At 36.7% G+C, this 22,545-nt stretch overlaps 1 protein-coding gene across 1 annotated transcript in view; it reads right to left on the bottom strand.

Annotated features, from left to right (window-relative positions):
- COL23A1 (collagen type XXIII alpha 1 chain) overlaps positions 1 to 22,545 on the bottom strand; it is a 267,708-nt gene that overhangs the window by 155,320 nt on the left and 89,843 nt on the right. Inside the window, exons 3-4 of the mRNA XM_053717243.1 lie at positions 4,855 to 4,881; positions 2,287 to 2,313 (exon numbers count right to left, since the gene is read on the bottom strand). The gene's annotated coding sequence lies outside the window, so the exon portion shown is untranslated. The remainder of the gene's footprint in view (positions 1 to 2,286; positions 2,314 to 4,854; positions 4,882 to 22,545) is intronic.

Below are 22,545 nucleotides of genomic sequence, written 5' to 3'. Positions count from 1 at the left end.
AATAATGCAGGTTATGTTGGTATATTGCAAGGGGTGCACACTTGTTTATCATATATTTTGATTTACTGTTAAAGGGAAATAAACCCCCCCATTTTACTTTCAAGAAATTTTAAACAACTTTTCCATTTATTTCTATTATCAAATCTTCTTAGCTTTCTTTTTATACTTTGATGAAAATGCAGGAAGTGTGATTGCAGCACTATATGGTAGTAGTTTTGCAAGAGTGTTGTACATTAGCAAGAGCACTAGATGGTAGTACTATTTCCTGTCATGTAGTGCTCCAGACATGTGCGCACAACCTACCTGGATAGCTCTTTAACAAAGAATAACATGAGATTGATGCAAATTTGATAATAGAAGTAAATTGGAAACTTTTTATCAAGAAAGAAAATGTTGGGTTTCATGTCCCTTTAAATAGCATTTATTTACAGTTGGATACAGTATAATGTTGGCCTTGGCTATGTTTTCTTCTACGTTTATATTTTAAAAGGGAAATTTTAATTTAATATTTCCTATGCTGCAATTAAAAGAACGTGCTGCATATAGGGCTTATAATTTTTGAAGAGAAATAATAAGACTCTCTCTGAACTTATATTAAACTGAAACTAATTATCACAGAGGTAGGTAATATGGTTATGTTCACCCACATTACTCAATTTCAGGAAATCCCCTATAAATATTAATTTTACGCTTTCTATATAATTATATATATCAACTAAATAACAAATATTTATATAAATTACAAACCCCAACTACACTTATAGATGAATGTACAATATTCTAAAATCCATAAATTGTCAAAATAAAAAAACAAACCATGTATTTGTTTGTTACAAATGGTAAATCTATACTGTATTTCAAATAAAATATTAATTATTTGTGCAGTTGTATAACATTCTAAAGTATTTAGCACAACAAATGTCTAATATAGTTGACAGCGGCTATGATTTCTATAGATGACGTTGTCATAAAACTTACTGTTTAAATCTTTTTTTTTAATTCAAAATTACTGATAAGACAAATTTATTTATAAAATATATTTTCAAGCTTGGCCACAGAAATGAAAATGGAGTTCACAATAAAAGTAATTTTTAATAATTCAACTCTACATTATTCTAGGAAATGTATTTATCAGTGTTTTTAAAGTTTTAATACACTTTAGTTTAGCTATAAATTACACATTAGTAGTTGATAAACCTTGTGTGAAATGTATCAAAAAGCAAACAAATGTTTTCCTTTATAAACTGTACTTGATTTTGTATAGTAAATATACAAGACTACAGAGCAATCATTCTCAAGCCATTACTTTGATTCATTAACAGTGCTGTTCTTTTTGATCCATACTAAATGCACTAAAAGGCATAATTTATTGTCTGCATCTGGTAAATATCCACTAAAAATATATTTTACATCTAACTATTAGCTAAACTACTACAGTATTACTATTAGACAAAAAGAGAGAGAGAGTGTGTGTATATATATATATATATATATATATATATATATACACACATATATATATATATATATATATATATATATATATATATATATATATATATATATATACATACAGTATGTTACTTTATATGCCTTATCAAATTCAGAAAAAGAAAGGATAAAGAGAAAAAAAAATGTGTCCTTACACACAATATCCCTATTTACCTTCTCTTATTCCTTTTATCTTTGATTGAAGCAGTGTGATAAAATGTAATAGGCATTTCTAAATCTTATCTTGATGTTTCATCTTTTAAATATGTCAGTTGTCTGATTTTGATAAGAAATTGATTTTGTGAAAAGTGTAACCCAGGGGTATTCTAAAACTACTGATCTGCTTAGTATCATGTAATGTCATTGCATTCCAGCCCATTATTGTAAGCAATATGTATTTTATTCCAAAATCAACGACCTTAACAGACAACATGTCCATTTTACTACAACATTATTAAATAATTAAATCTGTAAGACTTCATGAGGCACACATTTTATAGCCTTCAATTGGATACAGAAATCAGTTTGCCACAATCTCTAAATTGTTTTCTTGCATGTTCTGTGGTTCAGTGCAACATTTTCTAAATGATACAAATAACTATGCTATTAGCTCTTTATTTTTGTGACATCGGTTATTAATAAATATAAATACAACATGCCTGCTTTATGTAGATTGTTTAACAACAGGATACAAACACTAATGGCTCACTAGAATCAGAGCAATTTAAATGCCAGATTCTTAGTATACAACATGCACATATTAGAAGCTAAATTAAAAATGGTTTCTCGTCTTACCCTAGGGCCAATATCTCCTCGCTCCCCCTAGAAATACATAAAACACAGTCAGTAGTTTGTTCACATACATATGCATATCACAGATGTATTTAAACCACAAGGTGGGGAATTGATTATTAAATCACCAATTCTAGATTTTGTAAGTTATAGTATTATGTTTATGCCGTGTAGCTGTTCATTTGCAAGGCAAGCATTTTGTTTTGTACAATTGTTAAAAAATAGTACAACAATCGAACAGCTATGCCTTCACGTGACAGTTACAACTTATTTTCAAGATTCTTTTGAAAGGGAAGATTCCTGAATGATTGTTTTGCAGTTAAATAAACATTGTTACTTTCTGGCTCTATAGATTTTGCAGCACATAACATAACCTTACAGGCATTAAAGGGACATTAAACACTAAATACATGCTAGATAGAATGATGCCTTCAAAGAAAAGATTAGTCCATGAGTAACATGTAGATGTATTGTTTAAAGTTTCATTAGTTGTTTAAAAAGTAACAAAATAAGTGTAAAGTTTTAGTGTCTATAAAACACTGGGAGCTGCCATGTTGTAACTTGTGTTACCTTCTCTGCTGTGGCCAATTAGGGTCAGTTATAAATAGGTAACTAGAGTGTGCAGCCAATGGTTGTGCTGGATTTAACAGTGTTCTGCACTTCCATTTCTAACAGGAACTGAAAAGCTCACAATTTCAGAATAGAATTACAGGCAAAGAGGACAAAATAAATAATGAAAGTATATTGCAGAGTTGTTTTATATATACAATTTATCATTTTATATTACCATCTCAAAGTGTTTAATGTCCCTTTAAATTGCTCAACCCAACTCAAGTATTGTGGTGGGATCTCATCTGCTGGATGATATGATTAGGAAAATTAATATCGGTACAAAATCCTTTATGCTTGGGACCAGAAAAGGTTTGGATTTTAGAATATACTGTATGTATATTTGCATATGTAAAATGGGACAGCTTGGAGAGGGGATGGGAAAAGGGTACACAGCAATATCTTAATAATGCAAATTCTTTTACTACACAGCATTATCTTATGTCATTTAGACAATACCTACATGTCTCAATACAGTTTAGACATACAACCTAAAGGTAGTTTTATATCATTTATAATACGTTTGTATACGTCATACCCTAAGATAGTACATTTCCGAAAACAGACTAGCAGTAGTTGTTGTTTTAAATAAACATAGACTAGTATTGGCATTTTTAGAATAAAAATATATTTTTTTTTAAATAACCAGACACAGGCGATGAAGACTGTGACTTATTGACGGGGGGAAAAAGTAATTTTTAAATATTTTTAATTGTTTTATTTTTAAATATCAATAAAAATGTCTGGATTAGCAAAACAAAAGCTCAAGTTGGTGTGATTCAAAATTGTAAGTAAAACAAGGGGAAAATAAAGAGAATTATTTAGACAATCAGGAAGTGTTTTGGATCTTCAGAATGCAAACTAGGACACCAAAAGTGATAAATTGCCATTTATGTACCTGCTTTTTTTAAAAAAAAATTTAGGTGTCCCTTCAATAACTATTAATGGGATAGTAAAGTTAAAATTCAACTTTTTAATCATTTTTATGAAGCTTTCAATTTTAAACTAGTTTCCATTTTAATTCTATTATTAAGTTTGCTTAGTTTATTTTGTATCCTTGGTTGAAAAGCATACCTAGGTAGGCTCAAGAGCAGCAATGCACTGCCGGCAGCTAGCTGGTTATTGGTGGCTTCACATATATGCCTGTTGTCATTGGCTCACCAGATGCCATCAGCTAGCGTCCAATAGTGTAATGAACTTACCTAGGTTTACTCAAACAAAGGATACCAAGAGAACAAAACAAATGGAAAAATTGTAGAAAATAACATACGCTATCTGATCACCAAAGTTTAATTTTGACTTTACTTTCCCTTTAAATGAATGAAAATAGATGAAGCTGTTTGATGGAACAAGGTAATATACTCTACAGAGTAGCTGTAACATGGGAAAAAGCTAATGGTTTATACATTGCTATAGATATTTATTTGGCCATTTATTTAGTGTTTTTCCATAGTATTGAGGGATCCTATGATTATAACTATGAACACATTTACATTATATGAACACCAGCTGCTGATATAATTGTTTAGATTGTACCATAACGTGACGATCTCATACATATATACATCATTTTTTTCTGAACACCAATTTCTACCATTCCCTTGTTTAATTTTGTGCGTTGTCTGAAAATTTTTAACACTGAAAAAAAAAAATCCCCTGATATTAGGAAGGACTGGATTTAATTATTCCATCATCAATCTATTGATGAATTTTTATCAACTCCACAACACTAGCTTTCCGAAATTACGATGTGATAGAGTGAAATATCCTGAGGTTTTAATCATGTTACTTCCTTGCAATGACATTTATTACAATTATAGAGAACTCCCCCAACTGCTGGTGTCTTGAGAAATGAAATATATAGCAATATATGGGAATGTAATGTTAATATAAGGGTGGGAGTAAAAGCAAAATGTTAACACTAAAATATGAGAGGGTCTCTGGAAATAATCTGAACCTCACCTTTTCGCCTTTAGGTCCTTGAGGGCCCTGTAAAAAATACAATATTTTGGGATTAAAGTTGAAAAAATATATATATTTTTACACATCTTGAATTTAAGGGCTAACCTTTATAAAGTTTAGCATGCTTAATGCATTTTCACATAATTCAAGTCAAGCAAATTCTTTATGCAATAAACCTTTTGCATCTGAGAAAAAAACTTTATTGCCAAATTAACAAAATTAATATATCATGGAAATAAGGTAATTATATGACGTGGAGCAAACAAGGGAGAGGAGCGAGAAAGGAGACCGGAAAATATATAATTAATGTATTTACTAATTTTAAACAGACATGACGCTTTCAGATTTTTTTTATAGCTGATTTTGCTAAATAGCTACACAATTAAAATATAGTGCTAGGTTACAAGTGGTTTACTATTGCGCCTGCGTTAACTAGTGCTCATTTTAGTTGAAAGTAAATGCAAACACTTGAGCGCAATCGCATTTTATGCTCCTTGGGTTCGTTTGACTGAAAAATTCAAAAGAGGTAGTCCTGAAGTATATAAAATCCCTTTATTGCTTCATCATGAGGATCCAAAGACATAGGGTCAGATTATAAGTGGAGTGCTAAATATTGCTTTAATGAAAGCGACATTTGCGCCCCACTGTGTAATACCAGCACACGCTAATGTGCTCTGGTGTTACAAGTTCACAACAATTCAAACCTGACCTCACGTTCGCATTGCTGGGAATCATTGTGCTAATGAGAACACGCTTCCATAGGCATCAGAACTTCAGTGCCAGTGAAGGGGGTAAGTCGCATAACGATGGCAACAGATATACATATATTTTTATGAGTTAATATGTGTATATACACATATTAAACAATAAAAGTTAAGAATAAAGGTTTAGGGTTTATTAAGCACTCTTTCCTAGTTTAAGTAGTAAGGAATTAAAAAATTACTTTTTATAATTAAAGGTAAAAATGAGGAAACAACCTCTATATAATAAATCAAATCCCACCAACCAAAATAATCAAGTGAGATAAAAAAGTATATGTATTCACCCCCCTGTTTCCTGGCCGATAGCTGCAGTCGTCTGCATCAGGTGCCAGGGGTGAAAAAACATGCAATAACACTAATAAAATGCACAAACTAGTTTTTTTCAATGTGAATAGTAACAAGCAGAAGCCCCAAATGCCACCATTTTAAATACAGGCATGCTGCCTGCTATTCACCAATCATGGTGCAGCATCCAGAGCCACCCCTCATACAGTCTATCTATGCTGTGTGTGGCTGTGGTGTGGTGTGTGCTTATTCTGTGCATCACGATTGGTGGACAGATTATGACATCACATCACAGAAGATATAGTGTGTAAACAGACTCTGACAGGATTAGTGTATAACAATACAGTGAAATCCTGGTTAGTAGTACTGTATATGTTCCTGAGTATTACACATATTTGTGCTATCGTTGCAATTGGAGGAAATGGATTACAGGGGACACAATGATACTGCAGTATAGTGTTGGTGTATGTATCAAAAAGACACTGGAAGCTTTTAAAGAAAACTGCATTAGGCTTTACTTGTACAGATGCATCAGCAATATTTGGAACATACCAAAGGACTTGTAAAACTATAGTCAGCACACACAGAGGAGGAAAAACACAATAGAGATTAAAAAACAACTTCCTTCCTGTATAAAAGAATGAACAAGATCACAGATATAAACAATCAGCAATCTAAACTGAACAGCGCCATCTACAGCATCAATGTTGTTCATACATGTGGTATAGTACATGCTGTTGTATTTCCCAACACCCCTTCTCAACGGCATGTACATAATTACACAACATTCAGTTTCTTTTGAAGAAAACAATGCCGTTCCTTTGGCAACGGCTTTGTGAGTGCGTCTGCAGTCATCTCTTCCGATGGGCAGTATTGAATGTCAATAATACCTTGTTCTTGCATGTCCCTGAGTAAATGATATTTTACATCAATGTGCTTGGTTCGAGGATTCACTCTTTCTGATTGTGTCAACTTTATACACCCTTGGTTGTCTTCGAGAATTGGTATGGGTTTAGACACATCCAGTCCCATGTCTTGAAAAAGTTGACAAATCCAAATTGCTTCTTGACATGCATGTGCTGCTGCTATATATTCTGCTTCCGTTGAAGAGAGTGCAACAGTCACTTGTTTTCGACTGGACCAACTTATTGTTCCTTCTCCATACTGGAAGATGTAACCACTTGTAGATTTGCGGTCAGTGGTATCTCCGGCCCAATCAGCATCAACATATCCAATTAGTTTTGGGTTTGATGTTGCTGGCAGTCGCAGCTTCATACGAATTGTTCCTTTTAGGTACTGTATCACCCTCTTTACTGCATTCCAGTCGCGTTGACATTGTGTCGCAACTTTTCTACAGAGTATACCTATTGCTGCGGCAATGTCTGGTCTTGTCACGGTGGCAATGTATAGCAATTTTCCAATTGCCCTGCGGTAATTGTCGTTATTGGGTAACAGGTTATCTATTCCGTTGTTTTTCAGGTAATCTGGTTCCATAGGTGTTTTCACCTCTTTTGCATCTTGCATGTGAAATTGCTCTAATATTTCTGTAATTTTCTGACTTTGGTTAAGAAGATAGCTTCCATCCTCTTCCCTTTCTATTTGGATTCCTAAATAATAAGTGATGTTCCCTAGTTCTTTAATCTCAAAGTTCTGTTTTAATATATGAACTATTTGGTCACAGTCCCCTTCTTGTTCAAAACAAGTTATGATGTCATCAACATAAATTAGGATGTATATCCATTTGTTTTCTTGATGCCTTGAATATAGACATGGATCTGCTTTGCTTCTTGAGAATCCTTGTTTCATGAGTACTTCATTCACTTTTTCATTCCACATTCTCGCAGCTTGCTTTAGTCCATAGATGCTCTTTTGAAGTTTGCATACAAGGTTCGGTTCCCTCTCAAATCCAGGTGGCTGTTCCATGTAGAGATCCTCTTTGATGTCTCCATATAGGAAAGCAGTTTTGACGTCCAGGTGCCTCACTTGCATTCCCTTTCCGGCTGCAATGCTAAGGAGCGCTCTGATGGTGGAGTGTTTTACAACTGGAGCAAAAGTTTCATCATAATCTTCTCCAAATTTCTGTGAATATCCCTTTGCAACTAATCTTGCCTTGTATCTGTGGATATTTCCTTCTGCATCGTATTTTACTTTAAAAGTCCATTTGCTTCCTATAGCTTTGCGACCGGGGGGGAGCTCAGTGAGTGTCCAGGTTTTGTTTTCCTGAAGTGATTTTATTTCTTCTTCGGCTGCTTTTCTCCATTGGTTGGCTTCCCTTTTTGGCAATTTTTCAATATCTTCCCAGGATGTTGGTTCGAGTGTTTCATGTGTCTTAGCGATGTATGACAGCTTGCGGGGTGGTATACCTTTCGCCACCCGAGTTGATTTTCTGATTTCTGGTTGTTCAGTGGGTTCTATTGGTTTGTGAGTAGCTGTTTTTTCTATTGTGAGCTCCACTTCTTGCTCTGTCTCCTGTACAGCTTCACTTTGGTCAGCATCTCTTGCTGATTCAGTGGAGAGGTTCTCTTTATGGCTTTCGAGGGACATTTTTTCTGATGTTTGACTTTCATCAAAATAAACACTGCGGCTTATTGTGATCTTGTTGGTCTTTGGATGAAGAATTCTATAGCCTTTACTTTGTTCACTGTAGCCCATAAGAATGCCTTCTATGGCTGTGTTCTCTAATTTGGAGCGTTTCTCACTTGGAACATGGGCATATGCTTTACATCCAAACACTCTAATATGTCCCATACTAGGTTTTGATCCATTCCACATTTCATATGGGGTGCTCTCAATAGTTTTTGATGGTAGCCTGTTCTGTAAGTATGTTGCAGTCATTATTGCTTCACCCCAGTACTGGTTAGGTAAATTGGCGTCTGAAAGCATGCATCTTGCCATTTCTATGAGGGTGCGATTTTTCCTTTCTGCAACACCATTTTGCTCAGGAGTGTATGGTACAGTCGTTTGGTGTATAATGCCTTGTTTCTTCATGTATGACTCCACTTCCTTACTCATATATTCCCCTCCGTTGTCGGTACGTATTGTTCCTGGTTTCCGTTGAAATTTATTGCTGAATGTAGCTATAAATTCTTGAAGTTTCTCTGATGTCTCACTTTTGTGCTTCATCAGATATGTTGTTGTGTACCTGGAATAATCGTCAATGAAAGTCAGTAAATATCTGTTCCCGCCGGGTGTGGGGGTTTTCATTGGTCCACACACATCACTGTGTATGAGTTCCATGGGGTGAGTGGTTTTTCTTTGACTGGCTTGTGGAAGTGGGGTACGTGTGGCCTTTGCTTTGATACAACATGTGCACTTCATGAGCATGTCACAAGGCAAAATTATCATGTCTTCTGATAAACCTTCCTTTGCAAGTTCCTTTATGGCCTCTGGGTTTCGATGCCCTAATCGCCTGTGCCACAGGTGGATACATTTGTTGTGTGGATTATGAATGGCTGTTTTGGCTTGCTTCCTTTCAGTGATAAGTTTGTACAGGTGTTCGTTCAATCTTCCTTTTGCTAGGATTTGTTTCCTGTTTCGAATTGTGCATTCATTGCCTTGGAACTGAACTGTGAGTCCATTGTTAGCAAGAGTTTTCACTGATAGGAGGCTTCCTTCTAAACTTGGGACATACAGAACATTCTTTACTAGAATGCTTGCTTACCTCCTGATGGTGTGATGCAAGTCAGGAACCCTTGACCATTACCTTCAGCTGTAATACTTTTCCCATTTGCTAGGAAGACTTTATCTTTAGTATTGAAATCAATTTCTGTGAAGAATGTCTCGTCACTTGTCATGTGACTAGTTGCCCCTGAGTCAATGCACCATCCGTGTGGTGTACTATTCTGAGTCACTTTAAAGCTGCCGCTCCATGATGCAGCTGCAGTTTGCTTTGTGGCTGCCTTAGCTCTCTCTCTTGTAGGTGGTTCTAACCTTCGCTGCTCAGCTTTCCAGATTGACCAGTTCTTTTTCAGGTGACCGACCTTTTTGCAGCGAAAACACACTCTGGTTTCTCTGTTTTGTTTTGTGCCTTCTTGCGCCTTCAGAGCTACCTCTGATCTCTCATTTTCTTCACTATGCATGTTTTCCTTTCTTCTATTATATTCATCAATTAGTTTTCCCTTAGCATATTCTAGTGTTAGTTCTTGTTCAGGTCTGGTTTCTAGAGCATTGATAAGGGCACTATATGACTCTGGAAGGCTGCATAGTAACAATGCTACTATATGATTGTCTTTAATTTCTTCTCCAATTGCACATAGCTGTTCCACAATCTCTAGCATAGCATTCACATGTTCACACATTTCCTGGCCTTTTTCCAGCCTCATCTTATATAGTTTGTGCAGCAAATATAGTTTACTATTTAAGTTTGAACGCTCATGCAGTTTTTGTAGTGCAGTCCACATACCTTTAGCTGTGTTTTCTTTTCTTATGTGAATGAGTTGATCATCCTCCACTAACAGGCTTATAACTGCTTTTGCTTGTCTGTTTTTCTTGTCCCATTCCCCTGGATTATCAGTGCGTCTGTTTGTATCCAGCACCTCCCATAAATCATCTTTGGATAACAGCATTTCAAGCTTAAACTTCCACAGCTGGTAGTTGGTATTATTTAACTTCGCTATTGCATATTTCACATCTGAACCACTTGCCATCTTTCAGTAATTTGGATGCAGCTCTTGTTTCCTCACACAGTATTTGCTTGGATCATAGATGCAACACTTACTGACTTGTAGTTTCTTTTTCTTCAGTGTCTGGGCCCATAACCTGTTGGTGTATGTATCAAAAAGACACTGGAAGCTTTTAAAGAAAACTGCATTAGGCTTTACTTGTACAGATGCATCAGCAATATTTGGAACATACCAAAGGACTTGTAAAACTATAGTCAGCACACACAGAGGAGGAAAAACACAATAGAGATTAAAAAACAACTTCCTTCCTGTATAAAAGAATGAACAAGATCACAGATATAAACAATCAGCAATCTAAACTGAACAGCGCCATCTACAGCATCAATGTTGTTCATACATGTGGTATAGTACATGCTGTTGTATTTCCCAACATATAGAACATACTGTTACTGACAGTGAACCCTCATATCATACATTTAGCTTGTCCTTGTCATTACACAGTGCACACAATGATTGTCCACACCAACCCTCGCTGCACATAGATACTGCAGTATAGAACATTCTATTACTGACAGAGAACCCTCATATCACACATGTAATTTATTATCATTACACAGTGTACACAGAGATTGTATACACTAACCCTCACTGCACATAGAGAGACTGCAGTATAGAACATTATATTACAGACAGAGAACCCTCATATAACACATGTAACTTATTGTCATTACACAGTGCACACAGAGATTGTCTACACTAACCCATAATTATTTTGTATTTGATGACAAATTCTTTTTACAGATATGTGGCACTGCCATGGGCACTTCATCTGCCCCCACCTACGCAAATATATATCTGGGCTGGTGGGAGGAAATGGTAGTATTTCATGAATCCCTTACTAATTTCACCCAATACATCTCCCATTGGTCCAGATATATAGACGATATTGTGTTTATATGGTCTGTACCGGGGCAAATATTAGAGGAATTTATTCAAACACTCAATGATAACCCATTTGGCTTTTTTTTTACATTCACATCTAGTGAAAGTAATGTGCAATTCTTGGATTTAACCATTAAAAAGGTTGACAATAAGCTTGAAACTGATGTTTATAGGAAACCAACGGCCACTAACAACATCCTACATGTATCCAGTTTTCATCACCCCTCAACTGTTAGAGGTCTCCCATATGGGGAATATCTAGGACAGGGATGATTTATTGAGACCTAAATAACGTAGTTCCACTAACACACTTAGGTTTATCTCCACCTATAATCAGCAAAGTGACATATTGTCAGATATTGTAAGAAAACACTGGCATATTTTACTGGGAGATGAACAACTAGCATCCTTGTTACCAGAAAAACCCTCATTCACCTTTAGAAGAGCACCTAACCTTAATGACCGTCTCACTACAAGCCACTTCAATAGAAATGCAAAAAAAACACCACTATATAGGTGGAAACTGTTTCTTGTGGAAACTGTTTCTTGTGGGAACTGTAAGGTGTGTCAACACATGATTAAGAAAGAATTTATGATTGATCGATTCCATAAGAAATGAAGGATTAATACACATATTAACTGCCAAAGCACTAATGTGATTTATTGCATCTCATGCTCATGTGAACATTTCTATGTTGGGATGACCACTAGAAAATTGGGTAAATGCATGACGGAACACCTAAGTAATATCCGTAATGCCCGTAGAGATTTGGAGAAAGGCAAACAAATCACTAGTGTGGCTAGACATTTCCTCTCCAATCATGGAGGAGGCACAGGAACCTTTACATGTTGGGGTTTGGAGCAAGTGAAACCCGGTATTAGAGGCAGTGGGTGCGAACAAATACTGCTCCAAAAGCAGACCAATTGGATATTTAGATTAAATTCAATCATGCCTCATGGAATGAATGAAGATAATAATTTTTGGGTTTTTCTGTAATTATTTGTACACCCACCTGGTTAACAAATATTTGATCTATCTTGAGTGGATGGTTGGTAGCTATACCATTTTAAGTATCATATAATCAGTTAATTTTATCTTTACGGAATGAACCTTCCACTGCGGTACAGTGGGGGGATACTACCATTCCTGATATCTGAATTCTATCCTAGATAAATTTCTATACTGATTTATTATTCAATTTGCACATCTAATAATTTTGATTTATGAGTAGTGTGGTTGACACCTGTTATAATTATTCTAGAGTCTTGCACACACATGCCATTTTAAGATGAGAGTGTGCATTGATTGCACTGTTATTATCATGATTGCTATATAATGATCCACTCCCAATGCTACCCCCTATTGACATCATAATTGAGGCTAGTGTATATATCAACTTAGTGACAATAACAGGTTACTGAATGTTCTATACTGCAGTATCACTGTGTGCAGCGAGGGTTAGTGTAAACAATCACTGTGTACACTGTCTATTGACAATAACAGGTCACATGTGTGATATGAGGGTTCTCTGTCAGTGATAAAATGTTACATACTGCAGTACTTCTGTGTGCAGCAAGGGATAGTGTAAACAATCACTGTGTACAGTGTGGAACGACAATTACAAGTTACATGTGTGATAAGAGGGTTCTCTGTCTATGACAGAATGATCTATACTGCAGTGTCGCTGTGTGCAGCGAGGGTTAGTGTAGACAATCTCTGTGTACACTGTGTAATGACAATAAGTTACATGTGTTATATGAGGGTTCTCTGTCTGTAATAGAATGTTCTATACTGCAGTCTCTCTATGTGCAGCGAGGGTCAGTGTAAACAATCACTGTGTACACTGTGTAATGACAATAACAAGCTAAATGTATGATATGAGGGTTCACTGTTAGTAACAGAATGTTCTATACTGCAGCATCACTGTGTGCACTGTAACCAATTTCCTCCCATTGCAACGAATGCACAAATATGTGTAATACTCAGGAACACATACAGTACTACTAACCAGGATTTTACTGCATTGTTATACACTAATCTTGTGATAAGAGGGTTCTCTGTCATTAACAGAATGATCTACACTGCAGTATCACTGTGTGCAGTGAGGGTTAGTGTAGACAATCACTATGTACACTGTGTAATGATAATGAGTTACATGTGTGATATGAGGGTTCTCTGTCAGTAGAGTTTTGTCGGTAACGACCCGCGTAGCTAACGCATGCGTTTTTTTGGCCGCACCTTTTAAATACCGCTGGTATTTAGAGTTCACAGAATGGCTGCGTTTTCAGTGCGTTAGGCTCCAAAAAGGGAGCGTAGAGCATAATTTACCGCCACTGCAACTCTCGATACCAGCGGTGCTTACGGACACGGCCAGCTTCAAAAACGTGCTCGTGCACGATTCCCCCATAGGAAACAATGGGGCTGTTTGAGCTGAAAAAAAACCTAACACCTGCAAAAAAGCAGCGTTCAGCTCCTAACGCAGCCCCATTGTTTCCTATGGGGAAACACTTCCTAAGTCTGCACCTAACACTCTAACATGTACCCCGAGTCTAAACACCCCTAACCTTACACTTATTAACCCCTAATCTGCTGCCCCCGCTATCGCTGACCCCTGCATATTATTATTAACCCCTAATCTGCCGCTCCGTACACCGCCGCAACCTACGTTATCCCTATGTACCCTAATCTGCTGCCCCTAACACCGCCGACCCCTATATTATATTTATTAACCCCTAATCTGCCGCCCCCAACGTTGCCTCCACCTACCTACAATAATTAACCCCTAATCTGCCGATCGGACCTCACCGCTACTATAATAAATGTATTAACCCCTAAAGCTAAGTCTAACCCTAACACTACACTATCAATAAATTAATTAAATACAATACCTACAAATAAATACAATGAAATAAACTAACTAAAGTACAAAAAATAAAAAAGAACTAAGTTACAAAAAATAAAAAAATATTTACAAACATTAGAAAAATATTACAACAATTTTAAACTAATTACACCTACTCTAAGCCCCCTAATAAAATAACAAAGACCCCCAAAATAAAAAAATGCCCTACCCTATTCTAAAATTAAAATAGAAAAGCTCTTTTACCTTACCAGCCCTGAAAAGGGCCCTTTGCGGGGCATGCCTCAAAGAATTCAGCTCTTTTGCCTGTAAAAAAAAACATACAATACCTCCCCCAACATTACAACCCACCACCCACATACCCCTAATCTAACCCAAACCCCCCTTAAATAAACCTAACACTAAGCCCCTGAAGATCTCCCTACCTTGTCTTCACCACGCTGGGTTCACCGATCGATCCAGAAGAGCCTCCGATGTCTTTATCCAAGCCCTGTTCCGATCAGCCAATAGAATGCAAGCTCAATCTGATTGGCTGATTGGATCAGCCAATCGGATTGAACGTGAATCTGATTGGCTGATTCCATCAGCAAATCAGAATTCTCCTACCTTAATTCCGATTGGCTGATAGAATCCTATCAGCCAATCGGAATTCGAGGGATGCCATCTTGGATGACGTCCCTTAAAGGAACCGTCATTCGTCGGGAAGTCGTCGGTGAAGATGGATGTTCCGCGTCGGCGGGATGAACATGGATCCGGATGAAAGAAGATTGAAGATGCCCCTTGACAGAAGACTTCAGTCGGATCATGGACCTCTTCAGCTCCCGCTTGGATGAAGACTTCAGCCGGATCATGGACGTCTTCAGCCCCCCGCTTGGGCTTGGATCAAGACATCGGAGGCTCTTCTGGATCGATCGGTGAACCCGGCGTCGTGAAGACAAGGTAGGGAGATCTTCAGGGGCTTAGTGTTAGCTTTATTTAAGGGGGGTTTGGGTTAGAAAGGGGTATGTGGGTGGTGGGTTGTAATGTTGGGGGGGGGTATTGTATGTTTTTTTTTTACAGGCAAAAGAGCGGAATTCTTTGGGGCATGCCCCGCAAAGGGCCCTTTTCAGGGCTGGTAAGGTAAAAGAGCTTTTCTATTTTAATTTTAGAATAGGGTAGGCATTTTTTTATTTTGGGGGTCTTTGTTATTTTATTAGGGGGCTTAGAGTAGGTGTAATTAGTTTAAAATTGTTGTAATATTTTTCTAATGTTTGTAAATATTTTTTTATTTTTTATAACTTAGTTCTTTTTTATTTTTTGTACTTTAGTTAGTTTATTTCATTGTATTTATTTGTAGGTATTGTATTTAATTAATTTATTGATAGTGTAGTGTTAGGTTTAATTGTAACTTAGGATAGGATTTATTTTACAGGTAAGTATTTAGCTTTAAATAGGAATAATTTATTTAAGAAAAGTTAATTTATTTCGTTAGATTTAAATTATATTTAACTTAGGGGGGTGTTAGTGTTAGGGTTAGACTTAGCTTTAGGGGTTAATACATTTATTATAGTAGCGGTGAGGTCCGGTCGGCAGATTAGGGGTTAATGCTTGAAGTTAGGTGGCGGCGATGTTAGGGAGGGAAGATTAGGGGTTAATACTATTTATTATAGGGTTATTGAGGCGGGAGTGAGGCGGATTAGGGGTTAATACATTTATTATAGTAGCGGTGAAGTCCGGTCGGCAGATTAGGGGTTAATAATTGTAGGTAGGTGGAGGCGACGTTGGGGGCGGCAGATTAGGGGTTAATAAGTATTATGTAGGTGTCGGCGGTATTAGGGGCAGCAGATTAGGGGTACATAGGGATAACGTAGGTGGCGGCGGTGTGCGGTCGGCAGATTAGGGGTTGAAATTTTTTAATAGAGTGGCGGCGATGTTGGGGGGGCTCGATTTAGGGGTACATAGGTAGTTTATGGGTGTTAGTGTACTTTAGAGCACAGTAGTTAAGAGCTTTATGAACCGGCGTTAGCCCAGAAAGCTCTTAACTCCTGACTTTTTTCTGCGGCTGGAGTTTTGTCGTTAGATTTCTAACGCTCACTTCAGCCACGACTCTAAATACCGGCGTTAGAAAGATCCCATTGAAAAGATAGGATACGCAATTGACGTAAGGGGATCTGCGGTATGGAAAAGTCGCGGCTGGAAAGTGAGCGTTAGACCCTTTCCTGACTGACTCCAAATACCAGCGGGCGGTAAAAACCAGCGTTAGGAGCCTCTAACGCTGGTTTTGACGGCTACCGCCAAACTCTAAATCTAGCCGTTAGTCTTCTGTGATGTGATGTCATAATCTGTCCACCAATCGTGATGCACAGAATCAGCACACGCCCACACCCACACCACAGCCACGCACAGCGTAGATAGGCTGTATGAGGGGCGGCTCTGGATGCTGCACCATGATTGGTGAATAGCAGGCAGCATGCCTGTATTTTAAATGGTGGCATTTGGGGCTTCTGCTTGTTACTATTCACATTGAAAAAAACTAGTTTGTGCATTTTATTAGTGTTATTGCATGTTTTTTCACCCCTGGCACCTGATGCAGACGACTGCAGCTATCAGCCAGGAAACAGGGGGGTGAATACATGCACTTTTTTTTATCTCACTTGATTATTTTGGTTGGTGGGGTTTGATTTATTATATAGAGGTTGATTCCTAATTTTTACCTTTAATTATTAAGTTATTTTTTAATTCCTTACTACTTAGACTCGGAAAGAGTACTTAATAAACCCTAAACCTTTATTCTTAACTTTTATTGTTACATTTAGCTCAGTCTTTTTTCCAGGGTCACTGGGTCCTAGTGCCAGTACCATTCTCATATTATTGTTATACACATATTAACACATAAATATATATGTACAGGGAGTGCAGAATTATTAGGCAAGTTGTATTTTTGAGGATTAATTTTATTATTGAACAACAACCATGTTCTCAATGAACCCAAAAGACTCATTAATATCAAAGCTGAATAGTTTTGGAAGTAGTTTTTAGTTTGTTTTTAGTTATAGCTATTTTAGGGGGATATCTGTGTGTGCAGGTGACTATTACTGTGCATTATTATTAGGCAACTTAACAAAAAACAAATATATACCCATTTCCATTATTTATTTTTACCAGTGAAACCAATATAACATCTCAACATTCACAAATATACATTTCTGACATTCAAAAACAAAACAAAAACAAATCAGTGACCAATATAGCCACCTTTCTTTGCAAGGACACTCAAAAGCCTGCCATCCATGGATTCTGTCAGTGTTTTGATCTGTTCACCATCAACATTGCGTGCAGCAGCAACCACAGCCTCCCAGACACTGTTCAGAGAGGTGTACTGTTTTCCCTCCTTGTAAATCTCACATTTGATGATGGACCACAGGTTCTCAATGGGGTTCAGATCAGGTGAACAAGGAGGCCATGTCAATAGATTTTCTTCTTTTATACCCTTTCTTGCCAGCCACGCTGTGGAGTACTTGGACGCGTGTGATGGAGCATTGTCCTGCATGAAAATCATGTTTTTCTTGAAGGATGCAGACTTCTTCCTGTACCACTGCTTGAAGAAGGTGTCTTCCAGAAACTGGCAGTAGGACTGGGAGTTGAGCTTGACTCCACCCTCAACCCGAAAAGGCCCCACAAGCTCATCTTTGATGATACCAGCCCAAACCAGTACTCCACCTCCACCTTGCTGGCGTCTGAGTCGGACTGGAACTCTCTGCCCTTTACCAATCCAGCCACGGGCCCATCCATCTGGCCCTTAAAGACTCACTCTCATTTCATCAGTCCATAAAACCTTAGAAAAATCAGTCTTGAGATATTTCTTGGCCCAGTCTTGACGTTTCAGCTTGTGTGTCTTGTTCAGTGGTGGTCGTCTTTCAGCCTTTCTTACCTTGGCCATGTCTCTGAGTATTGCACACCTTGTGCTTTTGGGCACTCCAGTGATGTTGCAGCTCTGAAATATGGCCAAACTGGTGGCAAGTGGCATCTTGGCAGCTGCACGCTTGACTTTTCTCAGTTCATGGGCAGTTATTTTCTCGCCTTGGTTTTTCCACACGCTTCTTGCGACCCTGTTGACTATTTTGAATGAAACTCTTGATTGTTCGATGATCACGCTTCAGAAGCTTTGCAATTTTAAGAGTGCTGCATCCCTCTGCAAGATATCTCACTATTTTTGACTTTTCTGAGCCTGTCAAGTACTTCTTTTGACCCATTTTGCCAAAGGAAAGGAAGTTGCCTAATAATTATGCACACCTGATATAGGGTGTTGATGTCATTAGACCACACCCCTTCTCATTACAGAGATGCACATCACCTAATATGCTTAATTGGTAGTAGGCTTTCGAGCCTATACAGCTTGGAGTAAGACAACATGCATAAAGAGGATGATGTGGTCAAAATACTCATTTGCCTAATAATTCTGCACTCCCTGTATATGCTGATATACATATATATTTACTGGGAACATACAGTTCCCATAGACCACAATGTAAAGGCACAATGTAAACACCCCACTCCCACCAACTATAACCCCTTAGTGCAGTCATTTTATTAAAAAATAGATGCCGCCATCTTAATTTTTTTTAATAAACTACACTAGACAGTATTTTGGGGACGTTTGGGGCAGATTTATAAAATTAACCAGAGATCTTAATTAACCACGAGTTTGCGGTAGCAATTACCAGCCACTTGTAATGGCTGAATGGCGTGTGATAATATAGTGCTCCACTTGTAATCTAGCCCATAATGTTTTGTCTTTGGATCCCCATAATGAAGAAATAAAGGGATTTTATATACTTCAGGACTACCTCTTTTGAATTTTTGCTATATTATATGTGAGTTTGGTGGTAGCTCACGGTGGTACCTGGTTATACTGATAACACTGCTGGTCCTATATATAAATAATGTTTTAGCATGACAGAAGACCTCTTGCAAAGGATAAGGAGTTTAAAAACAAAACAAAACACAACATAAATTACATTAAAATATACATACACTCATGTAAACATTATCTGATAAAAATATTCATAGACATGTTTATCACTTATATTGCTGATTTAGCTACATATCTACATAACTGAAATAAAGGGCACTACTCAGAGCTAGTTAAAGGGACAGTCAAGTCCAAAAAAATCTTTCATGATTTAAATAGGGCATGTAATTTTAAACAACTTCCCAATTTACTTTTATCACCAGTTTTGCATTGTTCTCTTGGTATTCTTAGTTGAAAGCTAAACCTAGGAGGTTCATATGCTAATTTCTTAGACCTTGAAGACTGCCTCTAATCTAAATGCATTTTGACCACTAGAGGGCATTAGTTCATTTAATGTGTTTCATATAGATAACATTGAGCTCATGCACGTGAAGTGACCTAGGAGTGAGCACTGATTGGCTAAAATGCAAGTCTGTCAAAAGAAATAAAATATGGGGGCAGTCAGCAGAAGCTTAGATACAAGGTAATTACAGAGGTAAAAAGTGTATTATTATAACTGTGTTGGTTGTGCAAAACTGGGGAATGGGTAATAAAGGGATTATCTTTCTTTTAAAACAACAACAATTCTGGTGTTGACTGTCCCTTTAAAGGGACAGTAAAGTCATAATTAGACATGCAAGATTTAGATAGAGAATACAATTTTAAACAACTTTCCAATTTACTTCTATTATGTAATTTGCTTCCTTCTCTTGTTATCCTTAGCTGAAAGGTTTATCTAGGAAAGCTCAAGAGCAACAAAGAACCTTGGTTCTAGCTGCTGATTGGTGGCTGCATATATATACTGATTGTCATTGGCTCACCCATATGTTCAGTTAGCAAGTAGTAGTGCATTACTGCTCCTTCAACAAAGCATACCAAGAGATTGAAGCACATTTTATAATAGAATCAAACTCGAAAATATTTAAAAATTTTATTTTCTACCTAATTCATGAAAGAACATTTTTGGGTTCCGTGTCCCTTTAATGCATTGGGTGAGCCAAAAACATGAGGCATTTATGTGCAGCAACTAATCAGCAGCTTCTGAGTCTACCTATGTATCTTTTTATACAAAGAATATCAAGAGAACAAAACTAATTAGTTAACAGTAGTAAATTAGAAAGTTGTGTAAAATCAGCTGCTCTATCCATGAAAGAAAACATTTGGGTTTAAGTCGATTACAAAGTATGCACTGTGCACCAGATAGCATAAGGTGCTTGTACCATCTGGTAATGACTTCATTTGTTAATTGCTAACATGATACATGCCCCGCTGGTGCTCTGAGCAGCTGCAGTATTTAAAATGCTGATGCACTGAGAATATCCAGATATGCTTCACATGCACGTGCAGAGAAATTTTTTAACACCAAAACAGTATTAACTTCACTAGATGCATTTTAGCCAATACATGTATATCGCAAATATGTTTCTATTTAAAGATGTCATTCATTTATGTGCATTTAAATTATTACTGGAATATTCCTTTAATATAAATTAATAATAGTAGGAATAAAATTATTTTGTTAGTTCTTCACTAAACATATGTTGGTGTTATGTCAAAATTCCTCATATAAATTAATGACAAAAGTAGTTTGTGGCAATTCTCTCATGAAACTTTAATAGATAATAATATCCTTTAGCTGCAAATTGCATTTTGTCTATACGTGAAAAGTATACCAAACCCTTTAAACAGGTCTAACTTTCGAACTTGACCTGCAGTTAAAATATAGTACTGACAGCACTTATCTCCTTAGGGACAAGGCAACCCACGCAAGTTAATGTACATATCACATTTCTCTCAAACCACAATCATTAATTTTCTTATTTTAATTATTTTTTTTTTATTTTAAAGAAAATGTTGAAGTAACAAGTGAATTCAACATCTTGAATTAATTAAAGATGCTTGTTTGCCAGAGCTGTTAATAGCTGAAAGTATATTCCACCGAGGTCGCATGTACAATTAAATAGCTTATTTTCCCCCTAAGAATTACAGGGGGTAAAAAGTGGCTGGAATAACAGTGGGAACTGGTAGCGTGAGGAACACATAAAAGCCACAAGAATTTTACCAACTTTACAACTTATAAATAAATGCCAGCAAACCAGAAAGTGTTACATACAATCAAATACTTTAACATAATGTATATATTATTTAGCAAAGAAGAAATATTTATAAAATGTGAAGTAAATCAAAATCTGTTTAAAAAAAAACACACAAAAAATCTCTAAATCATTAAAGGGACAGTCTAGTCCAAAATAAACTTTCATGATTCATATTGAGAATGTCATTTTAAACAATTTTACAATTTACTTTTATCACCAATTTTGCTTTGTTCTCTTGGTATTCTTAGTTGAAAGCTAAACCTAGGAGGTTCATATACTAATTTCAAAGCCCTTGAAGGCCGCCTCTTCTCTCAGGGAATTTTGACAGTTTTTCACCACTAGAGGGTGTTAGTTCACATGTGTCATATAGATAACATTGTGCTCATGCACGTGGAGTTCAGGTGAGCCATTTCTGATTGGCTAAAATGGATGACTGTCAAAAAAACTGAAATAAGGGGGCAGTTTGCAGAGGTAAAATAAGATAATCACAGAGGTAAGAAGTGTATTTATATAACTGTGTCGTTTGTGCAAAACTAGAGAATGGGTAATAAAGGGATTATCTATCTTTTTAAACAATAAAAAAATCTGGTGTAGACTGTCCCTTTAAGAAAAGATTGTTTTTTTTTACACGTTTGCTGGCAAAATAATAAAAAAAATGTTAGTTGAATGGAAAGCACATGAACATGGAAATAAGAAACTAAAACTTTGTAATTCAGATAGACTGTACAATTAAAAAAAAACAACTTTCTAATTCACTTTTGTTATCAAAATGTACCTATCTTCTATCTTGGTATCGTTTGTTGAAACTTAGCCCCTTCCTTACAAGCCTACTAAAGTGTGGTACGGAGTGTGCAATTGTCCTGAACACTATATGGCAGCACTGGTAGCAACAATGGCTTAGATTAAATAACAAACTGTTAGTGAAAGTAATATCTCACTGAAAAACTCACAGAAATATAGGTACTCAAAAACTGCAGAATCCAAAAAGATTTGTACCCAACCCTCATCACAGCATTTACCACACCCCTTGTCACAGTCTTTAAAACAAACCCAATCACAGAGTTTACCACACCCCTTGTCACAGTCTTTACAACAAACCCAATCACAGCCTTTATCACACCCCTTGTCACAGTC

The sequence above is a fragment of the Bombina bombina genome, chromosome 6 (genome assembly GCF_027579735.1).
Source record: "Bombina bombina isolate aBomBom1 chromosome 6, aBomBom1.pri, whole genome shotgun sequence".
Lineage (NCBI taxonomy): Eukaryota > Metazoa > Chordata > Amphibia > Anura > Bombinatoridae > Bombina > Bombina bombina.
This window is presented reverse-complemented; position numbering and strand designations above follow the sequence as displayed.